The following is a 7,944-nucleotide window of genomic DNA, read 5'->3' on the forward strand; positions in this document are numbered from 1 at the left end:
AGCACAGAGGCGGGACGGGGAGAGGCGGCTCCGCACGGGGGGGCCGGGGGCTCAGACACCCAGTTCCAGGCGCCAGGCCCGGCCCCTGCCCCGGGAGCAGCCCCGGGCCCGTGGGAGCCGGGCGGGGGGGGCACAGGGCAGAGGCAGCGCGAGTGAAAGGACTTCACTCCGCCCCCCCCCCAGCTGGGCCTGGAGGGCAGCGGGGGGGGGAGGCGGTAAGCTGCCTGGGAGCAGCCCCACAAGCGGCAGCCTGGGGCTGCAGGGCCTTCAGCCTCCCCCAACCTGCCCCCCAGTGTCCCCCCCGTCCGCTGTGACTCTCCTGCCAGCACCGCCCCCTCCTCTCCTTCTGTAGGGCCCCAGCAGCCCCTTCAAGCCCCCCCAACCAGCCCCCCAGTGTCCCCCCATCTGTTGTGACCCTCTCGCCAGCCCCACCCCCATCTGTGGGGATCCCTCAGCCCCCAGCATCCCCTCCCCCATCGTGTACACTCCACCTGGCCTTTCCCTTCGCTCCGACCTCCTCCTCCCCCTCCGTCCTCAGCACCCCGACACCGACCTCCTCCTCTCGCCCCACCCCTGACATCCTCCTTCCCGTTCTCAGCACCCCACCACCCCTTCCTCCTCCTCCCCCCCAACCCCGTCCTCAGCGCCCCACCCCTAATTGCCTCCAACCCATTTTTCATTGCTGAAACCCACTTTCCCATCCTCCCACTCCCTCAGTCCATCCCCAGGGTGTGAGGTTCCTCATCTTCAATCTCTGCTACACCCAAACCTGCCAGGTTCCCCTTTTCAACAACTGTGGGGTCATCCAACCCACCGCCACCCATGCACTCTGGGCTCTCTAAATCCCACATTCCCACAATGCACGTTGGTAACCCCACCCTCCTCTATCCCTAATCCCCCTATTCCCTTCCCTGGGGTCCTCCTGGACACCCCAACCCACAGTCAGGCCCCCACATACATCCCAGTCACTCATTCACATGCTGTGCTAGTTCTTCAGAGACCCCCACAGCCCGGCAAACTTCTCCATCCATGAGCCCTATGGACCTGTGGCCAGGAAGCTCCCACTTTGGCTGGGCAGGGTGTGGGTGTTAATCTTTTCCTGTCTTGTGTGTGCTGTGCTCACAAAGGCTTTTTGCTCCCTCGGGGTGGGGTGTGGTTTTGGCCGAAGATGAGGTGTTTGGTAGCCCTGTGGATGCTGTGTGGTGTCTGGAATGGGGCGTGTGTGTTCCCATCATGCCCCTTCCCCTCTGCCTGCAGAGCTGAGGACAGACAGGTCTGAGGAGCAGAGCAGGAGCTCTGGGAAGGAGAAGAGCAATATGAAGATGGAGTCTAAGATGAGGCCAGGTAACTTCTGTGGAGGGAGACATGCTGGACAGGGCCTAGGATTGGGGAGACAAGCAGGTGTGAGCCCCGGGCTCAGATTTCTAATTGTAGCTGTGATGGCAGAATGGGAGGAGGGTTGAAGCTGAAGCCCTGGTGTGTGGGAGTAGTGAGATGAGGAACCTCACCACCATTGCTTTTTCTTTTCCTCTTGTGTTGTGTTTCATACCAAGGGAAAAGAAGTCGCGGGGATGGAGTCCAGCCCTGAGGTGAGATGGAAAGTGATCAAGAGCAGTGACAGCGTGAATCCTGTTGATGCCAGGCAAGAGCTGCCCAACTGGGACAAGAGTAACCGTCTCTGTCGGTGAGATGTGTATCTGGTTTGGGAAGGGCTCTGGTCACAGCCCTCCTGGCTCCAGGCAGGGACTTCCCGTTATCTGGGTGTGGGTTTCCGGACTATCTGTGGCTTCAAGGGAGATGATGTTGCCATTTGCGAGGGCTGATCATCTCTCTTGCGAGGAGTGGTGTGTGCTCCCTAGCAGAAAGTTGGATCCATGAGGGTGACTCCCTGTTCTGAATTTCTTTCTTCCTCCTAGGTTTCTCTCTCTGTGTTGGCCAACTTTCACTCAAACTCTCTCTGTCTCTCCTTTCATGGACACCTGTCGTGTTCAGTTGCCTGCATTCTCTTCCTCTGCTCCCCCTCCCCCAGTCTCCTATGGGCTCAGCTGGGTCTATCTGCCCACGGGCAGGGTCTCTGCCATACTGGGAAGGATGTGTCCTCCCTGCCAGGATAAGGGGGTTGCTCCTCCCACCCCCTATCTTCAGGGAGACCTCATTGCTGTAACTGGGTCACAGCGTGAGTGGCCAGTAATGTCTTTGGGGCTGTGAGGTCTGAGAGTGAGAGGGGTGGGCTCACGGTCATGGCTTTGGGCAGAGGAGAAGTGGGGCTGGGATTAGAGATGCCCCTTATCACCAGCTAGCTCCATTACTGCATCACCCAAAAGTCTTGCTCAGGGTCCATTATGCCTCCTTGTGCTGGGCACTGCAGGGACAGTCAGAGGGACAGCAGGATGCATGAGGAAATAGATGAGTGTGTGAGGCAGATGGGTGAAGGGGTGTGTGTGACATACATTGGGGACGGATGAGGGGTTGAGGGCTGGACGGACAGCGGGACAGATGGAGAGCTGCAGGGACGGATGGTGATGTCACAGGCTGGACTTGTGATGGGTTCAGCTCTTGGCCACTGGCTCTGTCATCTCCTGCCCCCATCTGCCCGTCTGACTCTGTCCCTGTCTCTCGCAGGCAGCACTCAGCAGAGTCTGGCCCTGTTGTTACACTGGTGCCTACATCCAGCGCACACCTGTGCATAATGTGCTCCTGGAGAGCTCAGGCAGGGAGAAGCATGTGGCTCATGGCTGCTAAACCAGCTACTCCAAAGAGTGCCGCAGATCTCCCGCTCCTTGGGCAGCAACACCCTGACCGGGGGGTTCCCTGTCCCTCCTCGCTGCCAAAGCAGCCTGCTCAGCGCAGAAACCGAGGTCACCTGCCTCCGCCCAGCCTCTAGCTGGAGCTGCTCCAGCCCCGAATTGCTGGTATCCAGCCTGGCTGGAGTTGTTGCCATGTCCTAGTGGAGTCCGTTCTTTCTCCCTGGTAGATTATGGTTTTCCCCACTGCAGTTAGTTGCTCTTTCTCTGCTTCCCCATAGCCCCTCCCCAGTGATAGTGACCCCTGCTGGCCAGGAACGGGAGTATCCTGTAGGTGCCTTCTTGTAGGAGCAGTGACTCCTGATGGCCAGGGGCAGCAATGCCTGGCATGTATCCCCCCTGGCATTGCTGCAGAGACCCCTGGTGGCAACTGAGGGCAGTTGCCTGTGTGACCCCTACTACTTCCATTGCGCCTGTGAGCGCTGGTGGGTAGGTGAGGCAGGGCCCTGTATGTACATCAGCCATTGGGGCAGGGCCCTCTGTGTATCCCACTCTCATCTCGACTGTAAGCTGTCTAAACTCCTACCTGCCTCATGGGGCCACAACCGTGGTACCCCCAACCCACCCAGCAATGTCGTCAATCTATCCAACTACACACTCAGCCCAGAAGAAAAGCCTGTCCTATCTCGGAGACTCTCTTTCTGCCCTGCCACCTCTACCAACATGATACAGTTCTGCAGCAATCTGGAAACCTACTTTCGCCGTCTCTGATTCAAAGAATACTTTCAGGACAACACTGAACAGCGCACTGATACACAGATACCCTCCCACCAACAGCACAAGAAGAAGAACTCCATATGGACTCCTCCTGAGGGTCGAAATGACAGTCTGGACCTATACATTGAATGCTTCTGCTGATGTGCACAGGCAGAAATTGTGGAAAAACAACTTTGCTTGCCTCATAATGTAAGTCGTGCAGAACGCAATGCCATCCACAGCCTCAGAAACCACCCAGACATCAAAGAGGCTGATAAAGGAGGTGCTGTTGTCATCATGAACAGGTCTGACTACCAAAAGGAGGCTGCCAGACAACTCTCCAACACCAAATTCTACAGGCCACTTCCCTCAGATCCCACTCAGGAATACACTAAGAAACTGCACCATCTACTCAGGACACTCCCTACACTAACACCGGAACAAATCAACATACCCTTAGAGCCCCGACCAGGGTTATTCTATCTACTACCCAAGATCCACAAACCCGGAAATCCTGGATGCCCCATCATCTCGGGCATTGGCACTCTCACTGAAGGACTGTCTGGATATGTGGACTCTCTATTCAGACCCAATGCCACCAGCACTCCCAGCTATCTCTGTGACACCACTGATTTCCTGAGGAAACTACAATGCATTGGTGACCTTCCAGAAAACACCCTCCTAGCCACCATGGATGTAGAGGCTCTCTACACGAACATCCCACACACAGATGAAATACAAGCTGTCAGGAACAGAATCCCTGATGATGGCGCAGCACAATTGGCTGCTGAGCTCTGTGCCTTTATCCTCACACACAACTATTTCAAATTTGGTGACAATATATATCTCCAGATCAGTGGCACCGCTATGGGCACCCGCATGGCCCCACAATATGCCAATATTTTTATGGCCGACCTGGAACAACGCTTCCTCAGCTCTCGTCCACTCACGCCCCCTTCTCTACCTACGCTACATTGATGACATCTTCATCATCTGGACCCATGGGAAGGAGTCTCTGGATAAATTCCACCACGATTTCAACAGCTTCCACCCCACCATCAGCCTCGGCCTGGACCAATCTACACAGGAGGTCTACTTCCTAGACACCATGGTGCAAATAAGTGATGGTCACATTACTACCACCCTATACCGAAAACCTACCGACCGCTATGCCTACCTTCATGCCTCCAGCTTCCATCCCGGACACATCACACGATCCATTGTCTACAGCCAAGCACTGAGGTACAACCGCATCTGCTCTAACCCCTCAGACAGAGACCAACACCTACAAAATCTCCATCAAGCATTCTCAAAACTACAATACCTGCATGAGGAAATAAGGAAACAGATCAACAGAGCCAGACGTGTACCCAGAAGCCTCCTACTGCAAGACAAACCCAAGAAAGAAACCAACAGGTCTCCACTAGCCATCACATACAGTCCCCAGCTAAAACCCCTCCAACGCATCATCAGGGACTTGCGTGGCAGGCCGGTCCTCGCCCACAGGCAACCTGCCAACCTGAAACATATTCTCACCAGTAACTGCACACCGCACCATAGTAACTCTAGCTCAAGAACCAATCCATGCAACAAACCTCGATGCCAACTCTGCCCACATATCTACACCAGCGATACCATCACAGGACCTAACCAGATCAGCCACACCATCACTGGTTCATTCACCTGCACGTCCACCAATGTAATACACGCCATCATATGCCAGCAATGCCCCTCTGCTGTGTACATCGGCCAAACTGGACAGTCGCTACGGAAAAAGATAAACGGAGACAAATCAGATATTAGGAATGGCAATATACAAAAACCTGTAGGAGAACACTTCAGCCTCCCTGGCCACACTATAGCAGACCTTAAGGTGGCCATCCTGCAGCAAAAAAACTTCAGGACCAGACTTCAAAGAGAAACTGCTGAGCTTCAGTTCATCTGCAAATTTGACACCATCAGCTCAGGATTAAACAAAGACTGTGAATGGCTTGCCAACTACAAAACCAGTTTCTCCTCCCTTGGTTTTCACACCTCAACTGCTAGAGCAGGGCTTCATCCTCCCTGATTGAACTAACCTCATTATCTCTAGCTTGCCTGCATATATATACCTGCCCCTGGAAATTTCCACTACATGCATCTGACGAAGTGGGTATTCACCCATGAAAGCTCATGCTCCAAAACGTCTGTTAGTCTGTAAGGTGCCACAGGATTCTTTGCTGCTTTTACAGATCCAGACTAACACGGCTACCCCTCTGATACTTTCAGGATATGTTTTGGTTCTGAGAGGTGAAAGGCTGCTCTGTGTGTGATGTTATGGAGTGACGTAGCAAAGGTTGATTGCAGAGGTGATGCATGTGCCACAAAAGTTGTGGGGTCCCTCCCCTAGCTCTGGCCCCAGAGTCCAGAATTTACATAAACCCACCCGCTGACCTGTGACTAAGAATCTGGTTGCAGAGGTATTTCGTGTCCCACAGCTGACTTCCCACAGTCCAATCTGCAAAATTTTCTTGTTGTCTGAGGGGAAAGAAGCATTTTCCCCAACTATGGAGTTGTTTAAAACTTTCAGTGTGGAAATGAGATCAAAGCCCAGCAGCTTATGTATGTCTAAAAATTGCATTTAGTCAATAATCATTTTTTATCTGTAGTATTGATCCAAATATGAATTAGAATGATAAAAAACTCTATTTTTAAACTAGAGAGATACAAAGGACATAAAATGTGCATTTAAACATTTCACAAGAAAAGCATGCTGCTAAATACAAATATTCCTTTTCAATCTCTCTTATTTCACTATCCTTTGGAACCCATGTCCCTTGCCTAACGAGAGTTATGTAGGTTCGGGTGAGTCCCGAAATCATGAACTGCTAAGTTCCGTTCTACTGTCTTTGATTCATATCACCAGAATAACTGTACTTTATTACCCCTGCCCTAATAAGAAAGAGACCGGGGATCCCACAGCAGCTGAAATAACCCTTTGGACATGCACCCCCATCATGCAATGCGGGGTGGGTGTGAGCATGCATATCAGCAACGAAAGGCCTTTACAACAGATCACCAACAGATGTCAGGGTAAAGTTCATTCTCACCTTGCTTACATCCTCCCCCTAGCCAAGAATTGGTGGTCCTGATAAATCACACTCCCTGTTATACCAACACATTGGTATTGAATGCGAAGTTATGGCTAGCAAAAGTAGCCTCTCATCTCTGCCTTGTAGCATCCAGCTTAGCCCTTGTTAACACATAAGTCAGTGGATTGTTCTCTGTCCACACCTGAAACTGAGCACCACACAAGTAGTCTAGAAATTTCTCAGTGATGGCCCATTTCAAGACCAAGAACTGCTGCTGGTGGTGGGATAGCGAGTTTCGCTATCTGACAGTCCTCAGCTGGCAATGCCTACGGATTTAGATTTCCTTCCACTTCCTGGTACGGGACTGCTCCCAGACCCTCCAAACTGGCATCAGCATGCAGGATAAACGGCTTGTTTGGGTTAACAAGGACTTGGACTGGCACATGAATCAGGCAAATTATTATTTCCCGTAAAGCTCTGTCACTTCTCTCATCCCACCATGTCCCAAATGGAGAAGAGAGGAGCCCCTCCCATGTCCCAGTCCAGGAACACCAGAGTGTGGTGTGGTTGTGACTCAGTCCAGGTCTGCTAGTGCTGCAAAGGAGAAGATTTCCTTCCTCAGTCCAGGTCAACTGGAATTGTTGTTGCAGTGGGGAAAAGATGTCTTTCATCTGGTTCTTAGATGCTTTGGTGAAAGGGGACAGGCAGAGGCTTTTTTCTTCCCTCTGCAGCTCAAATTGCACACTTCTTCTCTGCTTTTTGCTCTAGCTTGACTTCTCTCTTGCATCTCAATTTTCTCTTTCCTGGTCTCATTCCAGAGCATTCACAGCCCAATTCTCTATCCTAACCCTGAGCTCTCTACTGCACCCTGAATGTCTCATTCTAACCCCACCCCAGAGTCTGCACCCCCAGAGCCAGTGCCTTCATCCCTCTGCATTCCAACTCTCTGTCCCATGTAGCCTGATATAGGGTGTACTAATAATATTAATTTGGATAATTTGATGAAAATTTAATTGATTAGCTTACATGTTATTTAATTTAATTGAGTTACAAAGTTACATTTGTATTACTGCTATTCAAAAGATACATATGGCATTATATACAACAAAGTTTTGGTTAATATACTCACAGCCTTCCTTGATAACCTGGTGGTAAGAGACACAGGACCAGCCTTGCAGTTCAGGTTTCTCAATTCTTAAGTGAAAGATGCTGTGCTTAGGGAAAGCTAGTGTTAGGGTTTACTTGAATATGTTAAACTTAAAATCAAAACTTAATAAACAAAGACTAAAAACGTAGGGAAACCGAACTTAACCTAATTCCCTTGAAACTTAAAGTTTCAGAACAAGTACAGCCTACTGCTAGTACATAGAGAG

Source organism: Gopherus flavomarginatus, unplaced genomic scaffold (assembly GCF_025201925.1).
Source record: "Gopherus flavomarginatus isolate rGopFla2 unplaced genomic scaffold, rGopFla2.mat.asm mat_scaffold_44_arrow_ctg1, whole genome shotgun sequence".
In the NCBI taxonomy this organism is placed as follows: Eukaryota; Metazoa; Chordata; order Testudines; family Testudinidae; genus Gopherus; species Gopherus flavomarginatus.